Raw genomic sequence first — 17,881 nt, 5'->3', positions numbered from 1 at the left:
TTCCACAATAACTGACTATATGCCTACCAACCAGCCTTTATCGCTTTTTATTGATATTCATGCAGTAAGATGCTATAAATATTTTAAGTAAAAATTTAACTCACCTATTAATGTTGGCTTTATGAACTTGATGTAAAAGCCATCCTGTTGCTTCTGACCAGTTTGGAAAATCTTTTCTCCTCAAAACTGTTGCCGCATGATTTGCTATCAGACATTTACAAACATTTCCACGGTGACAAAGTGAAACACTCAATGGTGATTGGCTGACTTTTTACGACAGGAAATGCGACGAATCAGGAATGTAATTGAATCGGCAGATTCGAAAAATTCGCTAAACAGCAGGAAATGCTAATTGCTAAACAAAAAAATTGTGAATGATCTGTATCTGTTGTTAAAATACCAGTTTAGCCTAAATTATCCACGGTTGTAAAACTAGGATTAAAATAGGTCTAAACATAGATTCTGGATGTATTGCATCTATGTTTTAGGCCTATGTTTTAAACTAGTTTCACAATGACTTTGTAACCCTGCTGAAAAATCTAGCCTAAACCAGCCTAGGCTGGTTGGCTGGTTTTAGCTGGTCGACCAGGCTGGTTTTAGAGGGGTTTTGGCCACTTCCAGGCTGGTTTCCAGCCATTTCCAGCCTGGTCTTAGCTGGTCAGGCTGGAAAATGACTAGCTAAATCCAGCTAAAACCAGCTTGACCAGCCTGGTTTAAGCTGGACATAGCTGGTTTTGGCTGGGCTCCCAGCCTGGCTAGGCTGGTCAAGCGGGTTTTAGCTGGTCATCTCCCAGCCTAACCAGCTAAGACCAGGCTGGAAATGGCTGAAAATCAGCCTGGAAGTGGCCAAAACCTCTCTAAAACCAGCCTGGTTGACCAGCTAAAACCAGCCAACCAGCCTAGGCTGGTTTAAGCTGGATTTTCAGCAGGGTGGTTGAACAGCAGCCTGGTTTTAAAGGGGTTTTGGCCATTTCCAGGCTATTACAGCAATTTACAACCTGGTCCTAACTGGTCAGCTCTGGAAAATGACTAGCTAAATTCAGCTAAAACCAGCCTAACACAGCTGGTTTTGGCTGGGCTCCCAGACTGGCTAGGCTGGTTGAGCTGGTTTCAGCTGTCATCTCCCAGCCTAAGACTAGGCTGGAAATGGCCCAAACCCCTCTAAAACCAGCCTGGTTGACCTGGTTTACCATAGACTGTAAAATATATAGACGTAGTATCCGTGACGTCACCCATAGGTTTCTAAGGAGCGCAAAAGAAGCCACAAGTTTCTAAATAAAAGTTTGTTTGAAAAAAAAATAAAATAAAATATATTTTACATTTTACATATATATAAAAAAGAAGCCACAAGTAGGCGCGGCCAACCGTCGCCATTTTGTTCGCGCGTCATCAGACCCACGGCGGGATACCAAACAAGGGCAAAGAGGCGGAGAGTGAGCGGAGCTACACCTGCTGGCATTTAGCTTGGACCTAATACACAGAGCCACTAAACATTGTTCTTATGACGTTTTACAACAGGAGGAAAACGTGAATTACTTCCAAACACTTCAGATATAGTCTGTGTTAGTTAATGTAAGACTATTGATGACATCTAGCATAACACTGTATGACAACGCTTCAGATGACTGTTATAGAGCCCACAGCTAATCAATCTGTCAGATTCTGGAGTGCATTACAGCTCTAAATATAAATATAAACGATAAATGATCTTAAATACAACAAATACATGAACAGAGATGGTGTATATAACTTTACTCACATGGGAAACGGAGGCCACGTGAATGGTTTGTGAGCACAATTAAGTGCACTCAGCATGTCATCTAATAATTGTAGGAAACAAGTCCAAAAGGCAGTTGACTGTGTAAAGCCACATAAAACAACACAGAAATACGATAAATATGCCGAGTTCAGTGGCTAATCTGCAGGTTTCAGCTGAGGTGACGTGACGGCGACCAACGAGACCTAGCTGTCACTCAAGTGGCCACGCCCTTAATTATGCAAACTTAATATAACTTAATATTAAGGAAACGGATAAGTTATAAAAAAATTCACTCCCCTCACAGTTGTCATGAAAGGTAATATTAGCTGTATTAACCAAAACCTTTTTTTGTACCAGGCTGCCTTTTTTCTGCTGTTGGCCATTCCAATTTGCTCTGTTTTGGAGCCAGGAGCGGCCAGCAGGACTAGCGGAATTTCGGATGAATTGCAGTTTTAGTTACTTCCGTATTGGCTTCCTGAGGCTAGAGCGGGAGGTAGTCTCTTGGCTAAAAGCAGCCGACCAGGTCCGTGTATCATCCGTTCATTTGATTATTCCTTTTATTACGGAAAACGAAACATCAGAAAAACGATGAATATTTCGTTTTTCTGTTTATTCTGTAGGCAGAAAAAACGGAAACTCATCTGTTATTCTGCTTATTAACTTAAAACGAAATATTAAAACAAACACAAAACCAAAACGAAATAATGAGTCAAAATATGGTCCGTGTGTACGTTTTGTTCATTTGTTTCCCATTTTCAAACTGAATAAAGGAAATGGAGAAAACGGCCGTTTTTCCGTTTTTCTTTTGCTCACGAGAAAACGAAAAAACGAGATTTTGGCTGGATTTTCGTTTTTTGGTTTAGGGTAGGAAAACGGATAAACGACTTTAAAATTCATTTTACACATGTAGGCGGTGCTGAAACGCCCACTTTCCTCTAATTGGTTAACCAAATCTGCGCTCGTGACGTCACCCTCAAAATAAAAGCCTTACACGCAGGCTTTTAATTATTATTATTTAATTATATATATAAACAAAGTTTACATATTCTATCATTTGAACCACACACAGTTAGCAGGCTTACATTCATTGCGTATGTATAAACTAAATAACGTAAATCAGCAGTATTTTTAGACATTTGTCATTAAAATAAGGTCAGTTCACTGCCAAACTTCTTGCTGCTGTGCACCTGATGCTGAGCAAAGAAAGCCATTTCCGAGCAGCACCTGGTTTGCATGACTGTTTCAGAGCAAGGGCTTTATAATAATAATAATAATAATAATAATGATAATTATAATAATTATTATTATTATTATTATTATTATTATCAGTTACTAGTGTTTTTATTGTTTGGTGTGTTTTTTTTCTTCTTTTTAATAGTTGTTACCAGAACCAGAATAAGAACACTTTAGCCCTGCTATAAAAACAAAGGGTACCATTTGTTTTCATTTATTTCTTCCTATTTTAATTATATATTGTAATTATTTATTTGATAATTAATACTATTTTATTGCAACGCCAAAGTAGGCCTGTCTTATTATTTTTTTTATTATTAAATTTGCTGTTATTGTAGGCTAGATGGCAGGCTTTAAATATTTTAAATAACATTTACTCATAACCTTACTAATTCGAGAGCCGAACCTAAAAAAGTTTAAGTGCAATAAGCCTGTACAATAAAGGGAGCCGCAATGCACATTTCTAGCGCATTCTTTCACTCAACAATTATTGCTGGAATAATGAAATTATTTTAGTTGATAAAAAAATTGTGTCTAGTAGTTCCGACAAACAGATGAGCTCGCTGCATGTGCGTTGCGCTACTAATTTGACATTTGCTCTTCTTGAGAAAGTGCTACAGCGGGCCCTGCTATTTCACATATAAGGTTAGTGATACGTATTTTAAATTAGTATTGCACATTATTCATTCATTTTCTTGTCGGCTTAGTCCCTTTATTAATCTGGGGTCGCCACAGCGGAATGAACCGCCAACTTATTTAGCAAGTTTTTATGCAGCGGATGCCCTTCCAGCCACAACCCATCTCTGGGAAACATCCACACATACACACACACTTATACAGTATGGACAATTTAGCCTACCCAATTCACCTGTACCGCATGTCTTTTTACTGTGGGGAAAACCGGAGCACCCGGAGGAAACCCACGCGAACGCACTACACTACTGAATTAGACACACAATCTCAAAAAAAAAACTTGATGCTTATTTACATTATCTAAAGTCATTTCTGAGGTAGGATCTGTTGTTGTATTATATATTTTCGTTTTAATATGCAAATAATTTTCTTTAATTTGTAATAGGTCCCTCATTGCATAAAATAACCAGCCTTTGTATTCAATATGTTTGTAAATTGTCCATCCAGTTTGACGCAAGCTAAACAACATTTTGGCCTGTTTTGCTTATTAAATGAGTGATTTTCACGGAGAAACAAATCATCCATCCACACAGTTTTGTATAGGACCTGTGTGAACAAAAATGTACACTTCATCATAGCCTATAGGAAAATGTATCTGTTTAGAACCAATTTTGTGTTGTATAATTAAAAATATTAAAAATACAATAAAAATAAAAAGAAGGAATAACATTTGAAGTGCAATGCTTCAAAGATCCAATACGCTGCATGCAGAGCCAAAACAAAAACTGGTTTGTTTGTTTAATAAAATAATAATATGAAATTAAAGTGAAATAGTTCCATAACCTGTATTATAACTGTAGTCATGTAGAATGTGCCAGAACCAAATGAGAATATTTACAGATTACCTCGGAATGAGACCTCGGTCTGTGAAGGATGCAGAACACAGAAACTCGCTGAGAATGGAGATGCATGTTAGATGTTTTATATCCCTTTAGATATTGTAAATAAACAACTAGTTTTTATAGAGATCGTGTCATGTCTTTTCTTTGACGCACGCGGTGAACAGCCTGTAGCCTAAATAATAGTTTAGATTTTATAACATATAATGTTCCATTACTTTAAATGTATAATGTTTTTTAATATTTATGGATTATATAAAATATATAGTTTATATAAATGCGCTCTGATCATTCAAGGATCATAATGCGTTGCATATTCTTCTTATTCTTCATTAGGCTTGATCCGTAAATTGTGTATTTTATAAACTGATCGTTTATAAGGACTAAGCTATTAATAACTGTAATTCCTCGAATGGAAAAGTCTTGATTAAAGAAAAAGAGAACTTAATTCGACATATGCATATAGTGCGCTTATTTCTGCGCGCATCGCGCGCTTTACCGAATTACCTTTTTTATTTTTTATGCATTATAAATGCATCTGGCAGCACCGAAAAGAGCAAATGCCAAGTTATTAGCGCAGCGCACAGACAGCTAGCTCGTCTAGTCTGAACCAGGGGTTTTCAAACTATTCATTGCACACCCATTGCATCCCAGACAGCACACATACGTTGGGCCGACGTCGTGCCGATTTTCAAAATTCCATCGGTGCGATGTCGCTCAGGGAGCGTTTGCTAATTGGCAAAATGTCGCCGCGACGTCGGCAAATGATCGGAAACGCTGTCCGGCCGATGTTAGGACGACGCAACCGGAAATACCGGCCGCTCCGCGGAGGCGCTGTTCTCAGGCGTTTTACTCATACTTATGGACCACTAGCTGCAGCAGCAGCTTATTTATAATAAACACGACACACCACTCTCAATAACAGTTGAAGATTTATTAATATTTTCACAAACATACAGATAGATTAACATACTTTTATCACACATAACCATGTTTTACCACGTTTAAAACAAAACCAGCAAGTTGTACTATAACCATGGCTGAACTACTGTGCAATAAAGATTTTAAATACAAAGTCCATTGCAGCATTTAACATTAAGACCATAGGAATATTTAAAAGTACTTCAAAACATGTACACTAAGGGTGACTATAGTTTACTATAGTAAAAACACAAATAACTTGTGTAAGCACATGTTATAATGCTTATAATGTCTTAAATAGTGTTAAAGAAAATGCATGTTTCCAAGACTATAATTTTAAAATACAAGATAATACCAGTCATGTGTTCATTATCCAAAAGACTTTCCTCAGGGAGTTACAATAATAAAAGACTACACAAACACAAAATAAATACCAAGCAAACAATATTTACAGTAGTAAATAAAATCATACAAATAAAATTAATTGTCTGATAAAATCTTATTAAAGTCTGTAGTTAATTTATTTTTTTTTACAATTTTTTTATAAACGGCATTCAACAATTTGCAATCTCCTCTGAACTAATAACACATCAATAATATAAAATAACAATACTTTCTCAGAGATAACCAGTTTTTTTAAGCAAACTCTAATGCACGACACAAAACAGATTTTGTCATTATATATATATATATATATATATATATATATATATATATATATATATATATATATATATATATATATATAATCCCTTAATTTCTGTTTAACAGAAATATTTTTTAACACATTTCTAATCACAATAGTTTTAATAACTCATTTCTAATAACTGAGTAAATAATATTTGACTAGATATTCTTCAAGACACTTCTATACAGCCTAAAGTGACATTTAAAGGCTTAACTAGGTTAATTAGCTTAACTAGGCAGGTTAGGGTAATTAGGCAAGTTATTGTATATCGATGGTTTGTTCTGTAGACAGTAAAAAAAAATTGCTTAAAGGGGCTGATAACATTGACCTTAAAATGTTTTTTTTAAAAATTCAAAACTGTTTTTATTCTAGCCGAAATAAGCATTTCTCCAGAAGAAAACATAACATTTTCTTGCTCTGACCTATATATATATATATATAAATATATATATATATATATATATAACTGTTTGTAAATTGTGTACAATGTTCCAAGAAAACAGACAAAATTAACAGATATAACCTGTCATTTAGTTTTGTTTTATCTTGTGGAATGTTGCTTACACATAAAAGGGGATAAATAGGTGGAATAAAAAGTGTGTTGCCATCCTCTAAATTGTTCTTGTATGTTGTCTTCAACTTTAGTCTTCACAAGTGAGGCTGGCCCAAACCGGGACTGCAGTAGCCAAATCTAATCCTTGTAGTGGGAACCCTTAAATAAAGCAAGAAACCAAAAGGAGAAAGATTAGGATTGCAGCAGTTCATATTACCACAAATATATATTATTTGTTTCATGACATATAACTGGAGTATGTGTTATGCAAGTGCCTAGCTAAAATGTGTAATTTAATTTAACCTTAAAGAGTGTGTCTGAGCACTAATTTTCAGAAAAGCCATTTGAAAGTTAAATTCCTTGTGAAATCATAATGAATGTTTTTTTTTTGGTTTTTAGTATCATTGTGTTAGTATAAATGTGTATCTTAATATATGTCAAATCTTCAGATACCACATTACATGCAAATTAAACTAAGTTTCGTCAACTAAAATGTCACACTGCACACCACATTTAATATATCATAGCTAGGGCCAGGAGGAATCTGCAGATGTTTTTTGCTATTTCTGCTGAAAATTTTGGTGGAAGTCTGTGGATTTCTGCGGAATTATTTTGGGAGTATTATAACTAAAACCTTAATATATGAAATATAAAAATAATATATTTTAAGTTTTATTTAATGTTTAAAATGCAAATCCAATTAGATTCACTTTATTTGGTAAATAAAGCAAGTTTTTCATATAACATATCTAGTAAGACAGAAAATATTACTGTACAAACCTCATTGTACATAAATCAGATTAACATTTTCACATTAGTCAATAATATTACTGAAATTAATTAAAAAACTGAATAAATATAGATTTACACACGTTTACTCGAGTAAATAAACAGAATTAATGATAGGCTAAACATCTGCAGAGTTCAGCGAAAAATCCGGGTGAGCCTAATCATAGCTTTATTTCTGCTACAAAAAGGTTTTTCAGCAAACAACTTCTATTATATGCAGGCTATAGAGGAGGATATATAAAGAAATTATATATTCAACTCTCTAATTAAATGCACCTGATGCAGCTAATCGAGTCTTTTAGGCTTATTTGAAAACTTAAATGACGTGTTGGACCACAGTTGGACAACGCTCAGTGAGAATACTTTTTTGCACAAATTCTTTTTGTTCTAAAGAAACATGTCTGATTGTTAGCAATCATCAAAGAGCAAACTTTTTTATTTTTTTCAAATAAATACTATGCTCTTAAAAATAAACTTTTCATGCATCAAAAATACTAAAAATATGTTTATTTAAAATGTTTTATATTAAAAAAAAAACAGCTTGAGGAGAGAATCAGTACATTGGAATACTATTTTTTCAGAAGGATCATGTGACACTATTAATTATATACATTGTATTAAATTCACAGTATTACTGCTTGACTGTATTAATTAAATAAAGCTGACACTATCAGAAGAGAATTTACCATACCAACCTAAAAGCTTTGAACAGTAGTGTATGTTTAAGATGTTACTTACCAGTCCTATTGTACTTTGGAGGTTGTCTGACAGGAGGATCCCTTCAACGCAGCAGAATTCTCAGCAGACCATCAGCGTACACCAATCTAAGAATAAAATAAGCAATTTTTTAAAAACCGAAAATACATATATTTTATATTTCCAGGTTTATAGGAAAGAAGAAAGCTAAAGCAAATTTAAAATGTAGAAAAAAAATAAAACCTATTGACAATTTAATGGCACAACATACCCCAAACTAAGCACGCTCAAATGGTTAATTTACATAAATGACAACTGCTGCTCATTATACCAATATTAACTGTTAAGGATTCATTCATTCATTTTCTTTTGGGCTTAGTCCCTTTATTAATCTGGCGTCACCACAGCGGAATGAAAGGCCAACTTATCCAGCATATGTTTTACGCAGCGGATGCCCTTCCAGCTGCAACCAATACACACTCATTCACACACACTTATACACTATGGTCAATTTTAGCATACCCAATTCACCTATGTCTTTGGACTTGGGAAAACCGGAGCACCCGGAGGAAACCCACGCCAACACGGGGAGAGCATGCAAACTTCACACAGAAACGCTAACTGCCCCAGCCGAAGCTCGAAGCAGCGACCTTCTTGCTGTGAGGCAAACGTGCTACCCTCTGCGCCACCGTGCTGCCCTGTTAAGGAATCAGATTAATATAAATGAATTGACTTGTTTATTTAGTGTCTGACACATTAAATATTGCATTTTTAAATATTGTTTCATTTTAAGATTTATTTCAGAATAACTATAGTACCTGGATATATCGTCACATTTTCATGCACAGCAGCATTTCCAAAAACATAGAAAAACAGAATATAGGCCAACTGAAAAAAACAAAACAAAAAAAACTGACTGAATGCTTTAAGTAACTGGCTAGGAATGGGCAGGTATAAGATTCTGAGGGTATAATCTTAGATAAAAATATCACAGTTTCACAGTATTGTGATTACTGCTCTGAAATGTGTTTTTTTTATCTCTGTGTAAAAAGCAGCTACTTTTTCCCCATTGAACACAATATGTTTTATTTTAAGAAACATTTAAAATATTTTGTAACAGTAAACGTGCCAGGCTAAATAATAATTTAATAAAATAGTACTATCTTCATTAGACTCAAAAACACTGATTTCTTGTGAAGGCATAATAAGCTATTTGTTTTTCAGATGTTTGCTGAATCGTGAGCTGACCAGTAGCTTTTGATGTGGAGGGTCTTTTGCTGCTGTAGATAATGTTGGACTATTTTTTTAAGTCTTTGATAACGCGCTAAAAACCATATACAATGCATCCGGAAAGTATTGATAGCGCTTCACTTTTTCCACATTTTTAATGTTTCAGTCTTGTTTCAAAATGGATTAATTTCATTAATTTCCTCAAAATTCTACACACAATCCCCATAATGTGTGTTGACCCGATTTTAGTTAATCATTTACAAGTCAATATTGCCTATATAGATAGTGATTTAAAAAAAAAATTTACATGTAAAATTGCAGTGTTAAATGCAATGCCATCAAACATTTTAGACGCACCAGTGCAAAAAGCTAGTCTAGAGCACTTGGAATGCTGGTGTAGTTCTAGTTAAATTCAGTTTAGTTAAAGCTGTATATGCAGCCGGTCTCAAGTATAGGATTTAGTATTTAACTAATCTTAACAACTAAACATTTACGAGTCTGTATTAGCCAGCTCATGCACTACAATGTAACAGATACTGTATATTGCCACCTTGATACTTAAGCTTTTTTTTTTTATATTTTGTGTTCAACCGATTAATTAATTCTTTCATTTAATTTTTTCAGTGCAATAGTATAGCTTACACTGGTGTAATTGTATGTACCCCCCAAAATAGCAGAGGCCACTTTCTGGCCACCCAAGTATAAAATTCTAGCCTAGCCACTGTGAACTACCTGGCTGTCCTGCTCCAGAACTCTTTGTCGGCTGCTTGTATGTCTGGATACAGCTGCACAAGTCTTTTAACACGGACAAATACAGCCTCTGCACATCCTCACAACCAAGAGAACAGAATGATCAGGAGGACCTGAAAAATAAAACCAACTGAAATCAGTTGAAATGTATTTTGTCTTGTGATGATGACACAAAAATATATCTTTTTTTCACAAAGGATGTGCTGTTACCTATGAAACGGTCTATAATGAAAGATCTTTTGATCCTGTTTCCTTGATGTCATTCACTCAGAGATGGTTTGGACATTTGATTGTATCTAAACTGTAAAGAATTTAAGTTACAAAAACATTGATAGCAGGACCATTGATCTTGTAACTTATACAAATTGTTAAGTATTGAACAAGTCTGCAACCAAACTAGTAAAGTTAATAATACTAATCTCAACTCAACTATGATTAGTTGTCTTGTTTCTGCTGCCCAGACGGTCTCTCCACCTGCTGATAAAAAAAGGAAAAAGTGTGGTATTTTTACAACAATGAAACTGCAAACAACTTAACTATAAGGGGGTAAGCAGTGAGCATCGTTTATTATAAGCAATTTACTGAATACTTTGTCACTGGTATTACCTAAAAACCAAACGTCCTAAATTTGGCTCATAGCTGTCCACACATCTGCCCAGTAGCTTGTGGTACTACTGAAGACACTGATCAGCTGGTCCAAACTGAGTTTAGAGTTGAACTGCAATCAGGCATCCAATACTGCAAAGAAAGAGAAACTCACTTTGGGTTAACAAATAATGTAATCCCATCCACACATTTCAAGTAATTGTGCAGTTAATTCTCTTATTGAATTTTCTGAGAGCTTATGAATATATTTTGTCTTCCCAAAATAGCATGTACTGAAACACAACATTATATAAATATAATTTAATAAGAGCATGAAGTGGTGGCACAATAGGTAGTGCTGTTGCCTTACAGCAAGGATGCTGACTCGAGCCTCAGCTGGATCAGCTGGCATTTCTGTGTGGAGTTTGCAAATTCTCCCTGCATTTGCATGGGTTTTCTCTGGGTGCTCCGGTTTTGCCTACAAGTCCAAAGACATGGGGTACAGGTGAATTGGGTAGGCTAAATTGTCTGTAGTGTATGAGTGAGAATAAGCGTATATGGTTGTTTCCCAGTGATGGGTTGCAGCTGGAAGGGCATCCACTGCGTAAAACATATGCTGGATAAGTTGACAGTTCATTCCGCTGTGGTTACCCCAGGTTAATAAAGGGACTAAGCAGAAAAGAAAATGAATGAATGAATGAATGAATTTAATAAGAGTTAAACTGATCTGTTAACATGTGTGTCAGGAGCTGATCTATCTTATAATTAATTTTTTGCCTAATTTTTTAACAGGTAAATCAATATATATATATATATATATATATATATATATATATATATATATATATATATATATATATATATATATATATGTACAAAAAATGGTTCCAGTAGTAACGCTCCTTAAAGTTAAACTACATATTCACATTCCTCATCTGTCTACTGTTGCATTATACTGATCACTGTTACATACAGTGGCCGAGAGTAATAAAACACAGAAAAAGAAGACAGCTTTGTCACTTTTTCTATGCTGTTTGTGAGATTGTGTATGTTGTCAAACTGATGAAAATGTTTTCTCAATTTACTTTAACATTTTTGTGTTTTTTTATGTTTTTATAACTTGCAGCCGTTGTTAAATTTAAAAGTATTTTAAACATGGATGGACATCTAAATGCATATAGGGCACATATCTCAAAACATTATGAAATATTTTCAGATAAATCAATTTTGAATTAAAATGTATATTAATCTCCAGACTTGCATCTTCCTGATCTTTTTAAAAGAACGGCCCCTCGTTTGCTCATCAGTGTTTGACAAGTGTCTGGCAGTCAGTCAAAAATATACTTGCATATAAAGATGTTCATCAGCTACACGGCACTTAGGTTAAACTTTGACCTCCTTTTCAGTTGATGTGGAAAACAAAAGCAAAAGAAAGAAAAAACAAAACGACTGAATACAAGTTGCATATCATGCCTGTACAAATCAAAAATTATTCATTTAGGGCTTAAATTGACTTGTTTGAGGATGAGTTAAGGTGTAAGGGATGGGTGAACAATGTAAATATACATGTAATTCATAGCTATGATGTAAAGCTAAATTTTCAGCATCATTACTCAAGTCTTCAGTGTCACTTGATCTTTCAGAAATCTTTTTTTAAGATGTTGATTTAGTGCTTGAGGTTGAACTAATATAATGGTGATTATCAAATGGTGCTGATTTGCTGCTCAAGAAACATTTCGGATTGCTATCAATGCTAAAAACAGATGTGATGACAAATAATTTAGTGTAAACTTTTTTCTAAGATTTAATAAATCAATTAATCATAAAAAATTAAACAAAATGAAAATCACAAATATTACTTCATTAGCAGCAAATCTATATATTTACTAAGTTCTGAAGAATCATGTGATGTGAAATTTAATACCACTAACATGTTTCAATGTCAAAACTTTCTTAAAACAACTGCAATAAAGACAAGTAACAGATGCATAATATATAGACATGTAACATGTGCATAATGATGTGCAATGGAAATTCATATGAATTAATCCTCTGCTTAAAGTTACCTGTCTTTCCTGCATCTCTGTGATCAGCTCCCTTCAGAAATTTAGGAATCTTGAGTTATATTTTTTGTAGCAGGAGGTTATTCTCTCACTCCTGAAACCACAGAACACTTTTTTACTTAACATTTAGTTTAAGATACCATGAAATATCAAAACACGATTGAACTTTTGATTCACGGTCCTTTACAGTAACGTTACAATGCGTATTTTAGACTACATATGGAGTGCATTCAATAAAACATTGACAAAACCTCTCATCTACACATAAAGAATAAATAAAAGCCAAAACTTTAACAAACAAGTTTAACAAGAGCTAACATTAAGTAAGTTAACGTAATATTACCCCGACGCTAACGTTACCAGTGCTAATATGCTAACGGACTTTTACGAAGACTTACCACTCTTATATAACATAATATTCAACTGAATATTCATCAATTGCCAATAATAAATGTGTGAGGAACAGTTTTATGTAGTATTTGCTTTGTTTTAGGCACTAAACTTACCTGAAAACAGTCAAAACGGCAGCTTGAGAGAAGTCGTGTTGTGTCTTTTAGGTGGTGTCGTGTCGTGTTGTAGCTTCGTTTCCCATAGCAACATCCTCTCCGCTCCAGAGTTGGAATGAGACGCGCGCGCGCACATCAAAGTCATGCAGTATTACATTTATAAACATGACCACTCCATAGACAATTTAAATAATAACCTTGTATTTTAAATCTTGAATTTAAAATGTATTTAGCAGTTTTATATACGCTATTATCTTTAAGACGAGCTTTATAGCCTACTAAACTGTTACAAAACAAACACTTTATTTGTGCATTCACTGTCAAAAATAAATAACCAATAAATAAAAATGCAAGTATATATAAAACAAAGATGTCACTCTGTAAAAAGGTGTTTATTTTAATTAAACAGCCGAAATGCAGAACATACTTGATTTTTACACTGGGAAAAATGTATTAGAAAAAGCCACAATAAAAAAAAGCAAACAGCAGTTAACACCAGAAAAAAACAACGTTTTCATTATTAAAGCTTAACAATAAAACTTTTTATACTTTTAGGCATTTTGGTCAGTTTTACTGCATTAATGTAGGCTATTTAAAGCTGGACCGACCGACGCAGTTCACATGATGCATGTCGCGTTTGTCTAATTTATTATGCACGCAAAAACTTACTTGTAAACCAAATATGTTGCCGGATTCTTTCATGGGCATGAGAGATCAAGTGCTTATGAAGTGCTTCGTCGGCCTCTGGTCGTTAACCGACGCAGAGCCGACGTTTGTTGAGCTGGAACAATAGAACACACGACCGAACGATCATGCGTATGTTTGGCCGACCATATACCGATGTTAGAATTAAAGGGGCCGACGTGTTGACCTTCGGCCGACGTCGGCCCAACGTATGTGTGCTGTCTGGGATTTTATTTAGGATAAACCACTTATTTAAAATTAATTAATTAAAAGGTGCGTACTCTCCAATACACCACTTTAGTGTCATAATATTTAATAATTATTATTAAGATAGACACCTGACCTCCATTTAATAAACAATTTATTTGCCATCCTCTGTTAATTTGAAGTTTAAAGTTTAAATCATTTATGTTAAACTTAAATTATTTAAAAACTTAAAAAGACTTAAATTTAGTCATTTAAGACATTTTAGGTCATAAGTTTACATACATTGACCGTTGCATTTAGTAGGCCTATTCTGGTCTAAATAAGCTTTTTGCATCTTTGGTGTTTACACACACAAATTAAGCAGTTTATACGTACATTTAATGTTACTTTGAATTACTTTTGATGCAATAAATAATCCTAAATAGTTGAAAGTGTTAACATATTCTTGAAATGTAGTTATTTTATAACTATGAAATTTATTACTAAACAAAGTGAATCATTATGAATTTGCCAAGAAATAATCCACTTTACCACCGTACAGCCATGCCCCACACTCACTAGAACGGTAGAACCTGGACTGTATGATATGTTCTGTATGTAAAATAGAGAAAATAAGCAAGATGCGCAGTCTCATGCAGCCTTAGTGAAATATAGCGCGTCACAGCAATGAACTAAAAATAAAACCACCCTTGAAATGCTGGCGATCTTAATTTTTTCAGCCTACACTGACTGAGAATAATGTTGCACTATTTTATTAACAAATAATTAGAATGTTTTTTTTCCCTTCAACACATTCATCATTACTTTTGCCTGTGCAAGTTTTTTGCGCGCGCTTGAGCGCGAAGGCATCTATTTTCAGGTGCAAGATGCCACTTTGGGTGGCACCAGCACACTCTGCCACACCTGTGGCTATGTTCCTGCTACAATAATAATAACAACAACAACGACAAAATAATAACAAATAATAATAATAATAAGACAGGCCTACTTTGACGTTGCAATAAAAAAGTATTAATTATCAAATAAATATTTACAATAGGCTAAAGGCATATATTAAATTAAAATAGGAGAAAATCCAATAGAAACAAATGGTACCATTTATTATAGCCCCATGCAGGGTCCATTGTGTTCTTACAACCATTAAATAACTAAGTAAATAATAATAATAACAATACTAATAATAATAGGCCTAATAATAATAATAATAATAATAATAATAATAATAATAATAATAATAATAATAATAATAAATTATTATTTTATACAGAGTAGGCTATTATTTAGGCCTACAATAGCTCTGAAACAATCATGTAAACCAGGTGCTGCTCGGAAATGGCTTTCTTTGCTCAGCATCAGGTGCACAGCAGCAAGAAGCTTGGCAGTGAACTATGACCTTATTTTAATGACAAATGTCTAAGAATACTGCTGATTTACGTTTTTATTTAATTTATACATACGTAATGAATGTAAGCCTGCTAACTGTGGTGGTTCAAATGATAGAATATGTAAACTTTGTTTATATATTTAATTAAATAATAATAATTAAAAGCCTGCGTGTAAGGCTTTTATTTTGAGGGTGACGTCACGAGCGCAGATTTGGTTAACCAATTAGAGGAAAGTGGGCGTTTCAGCACCGCCTACATGTGTAAAATGAATTTTAAAGTCGTTTATCCGTTTTCCTACCCTAAACCAAAAAACGAAAATCCAGCCAAAATCTCGTTTTTTCGTTTTCTCGTGAGCAAAAGAAAAACGGAAAAACGGCCGTTTTCTCCATTTCCTTTATTCCGTTTGAAAATGGAAAACAAATGAACAAAACGTACACACGGACCATATTTTGACTCATTATTTCGTTTTGGTTTTGTGTTTGTTTTAATATTTCGTTTTAAGTTAATAAGCAGAATAACAGATGAGTTTCCGTTTTTTCTGCCTACAGAATAAACAGAAAAACGAAATATTCATCGTTTTTCTGATGTTTCGTTTTCCGTAATAAAAGGAATAATCAAATGAACGGATGATACACGGACCGTGTACGTTGCGTTCATTCGATTTTTGATCTTAAACGAAATTTAAAAAACGAGGAAACGGCCGTTTTTCGTTTTTTTATTTGGCTACAAAAAAATTGAATAACTGACTTTGGCTCGATTTTCTTTTTTTGGTTTAGGGTAGGAAAACGGATAAATGACTTTAAAATTCATTATCCACATGTAGGCGGTTCTGAAACGCCCATTTCCTCTGATTGGTCAATCAAATCTGGGCTCCTGACGTCGCCTTCAAAATAACAGTCCTGTAGTCTTCGTCCTCTGCGGATCAGCACACAGGTATTTAATATATTATATTTAATATATAATATTTTAGCAGTATTATTAGACATTTATCATTACAATTTATCATTACTATTATAGTTCGCCGCCAAATTTGCACCTGATACTGAGCAAAAGATTTGAGAGCAGCACTTTTGCACGATTGTTTCCAAGCTAGGCCTATATAATAGTAATAATAATAATAATAATTATTATTATTATTATTATATAGTTTTTATTGTTTAGTTTTTATTTTTATAGTTGTTAGCAGGGCCATAAGAGTTCATTGGAACACACACACATTTTCTCTCACGCAGCAAGCCAATTCCTTTCGAAACTTTTGCTGGATTAATGTAGAGTACATATGAGTAAATTAACAGTTTTCAGTATTTTGTGATTTTTTTTATTTTTTTTATTTATGTATTAATTTATATTGTCTGGGCTGGTGTTGTATATTATGCTACAAAAACTTTGTAATAAACTGTCAGTGCATTTTCTGTTATTTTATCAATTTATCTTTAGCCTATAAGCTGGACATCTTACTACAGATATGAGGGAGGCGCAGCTAGGCGCCGCGTTTCACTTTGGCAGCAGCTGCAGGTGATGAGAATGATGCAAGTAGAATCAAACTGTCAAAGAGAACGATGATCTTAATTTTTTTTTTTTTGTTTAAAATAACTGTTTAACATAATACACTAAATTTACATATCATTTGAACCACATACTAGAACATAGGCCTATGCCTGATTCATCCATTGCTTATGCATAAATTATACAAAAACATATAATTATAATTATTAATTTTTTATTTACCAAATCTGAGCTCCTGACCTCGCCCTCAAAATAATAGTCTTGTAGTCCTCTGTGGATCAGCACCCAGGCATTTAATTATTATTATTTGGTATATATTATTAGACATTTATCCTTACAATTTATCATTTAAAAAAAAGTTATAGTTTGCAGCCATTTTTGCTGCTATGCACCTGATGCTGAGCAAGATTTCCGAGCACGACAGTTTTACGATTGTGATCTGCACCGAGGAAAAGGCAGATGACATAATTCGTAAAATAATAACTTTAAAATGTAAATGTTTGTAATACAGAAATTACAGTGAGCATAGGCCTATAATTAAATCCTTATTTGCAAAACAATTCATCCACAGCACTGTATAGCAGACCGGCCCTAACAAAAAAATACACTTCATATAGGCTTTTTTTGTTGGAAAGATGAGCTTTTTGGAACGAATTTTGTTTGGTATAATTTGTATAAGCAAGATATCTTAATTTTAATGTATTTTTTGTTGGCCAGTTAACTACAAACAACAATATTTGAGGTCCCCTATATAGGCCTGGCTTCAGTGCCAAAACACAAAATTTTTTGTTAAA

The 17,881-nt window shown here is 33.9% G+C and overlaps 1 protein-coding gene and 1 long non-coding RNA gene across 6 annotated transcripts in view; one reads left to right on the top strand and one right to left on the bottom strand.

Annotated features, from left to right (window-relative positions):
* The window catches only part of LOC147838394 (uncharacterized), a 900,722-nt gene that overhangs the window by 874,106 nt on the left and 8,735 nt on the right, over window positions 1–17,881 (top strand). The gene's annotated exons all lie outside the window — the stretch shown is intronic.
* LOC147838395 (uncharacterized) lies at window positions 6,645–13,389 on the bottom strand. 5 transcript variants are annotated; one of them, XR_015521603.1, is made up of 12 exons: window positions 13,306–13,389; window positions 12,803–12,893; window positions 12,085–12,134; window positions 11,107–11,405; window positions 10,758–10,889; window positions 10,582–10,628; window positions 10,362–10,452; window positions 10,134–10,281; window positions 8,990–9,059; window positions 8,694–8,869; window positions 8,214–8,299; window positions 6,645–6,845 (listed from the first exon to the last, which is right to left on the bottom strand). It is a non-coding gene; the product is annotated as an uncharacterized LOC147838395 (long non-coding RNA). The 5 variants fall into 5 exon arrangements; XR_015521605.2 differs by having other exon boundaries at window positions 8,703–8,869; window positions 10,134–10,264; XR_015521602.1 differs by having other exon boundaries at window positions 6,646–6,845; window positions 10,134–10,264.

Source organism: Danio rerio, chromosome 22, assembly GCF_052040795.2.
Source record: "Danio rerio strain M-AB ecotype USA chromosome 22, GRCz13ab, whole genome shotgun sequence".
In the NCBI taxonomy this organism is placed as follows: Eukaryota; Metazoa; Chordata; class Actinopteri; order Cypriniformes; family Danionidae; genus Danio; species Danio rerio.
This window is presented reverse-complemented; position numbering and strand designations above follow the sequence as displayed.